The sequence below is a fragment of the Corvus brachyrhynchos genome, unplaced genomic scaffold, assembly GCF_000691975.1.
Source record: "Corvus brachyrhynchos isolate BGI_N302 unplaced genomic scaffold, ASM69197v1 Scaffold4299, whole genome shotgun sequence".
In the NCBI taxonomy this organism is placed as follows: Eukaryota; Metazoa; Chordata; class Aves; order Passeriformes; family Corvidae; genus Corvus; species Corvus brachyrhynchos.
In genome coordinates, this window is record NW_008239963.1 from 1 (window position 1) to 383 (window position 383).

Consider the following 383-nt stretch of genomic DNA (forward strand, 5'->3'; position numbering starts at 1 on the left):
CTCTGCCGCTACCTGGGCCCGTCCCCCGCGCCAGGTGAGCCTCGGGCACGGTTGGCAACCAGCCGCCCACACCTCCTTGCCCCTTCTTTGCCCCTTTTTTGCCCCATTTTTGCCCAGTTTTGCCCCATTTTGCTGCCTTTTCTCGCCCTCCAGGTTACACGCCGCTGCCAGGTGCCACCTACGCAGGTAAGGGAGCCCCGGTGCCACCTGGTGCCACCTCTTTGGTCGCCTTTGGCACCTTTTTGGTGGCCACCTCGCCCTTGCCAGGAAGCATCTGAGGATGTCGTCGCCTTCCCCTCGCCGCTCTCCTCAATCAGCCGAGGATGGTGAAGGCGCGGCGGAGAAAGGCTCGGGAAATGCGGGAAGTTGTGCGGAAAAAATCG

At 62.7% G+C, this 383-nt stretch overlaps 1 long non-coding RNA gene across 1 annotated transcript; it reads left to right on the top strand.

Annotated features, from left to right (window-relative positions):
• Positions 1–377, top strand: LOC108448911. The gene is made up of 3 exons (XR_001864995.1): positions 1–34; positions 154–186; positions 268–377. It is a non-coding gene; the product is annotated as an uncharacterized LOC108448911 (long non-coding RNA).
• The last annotated feature ends 6 nt before the right edge of the window (positions 378–383 follow it).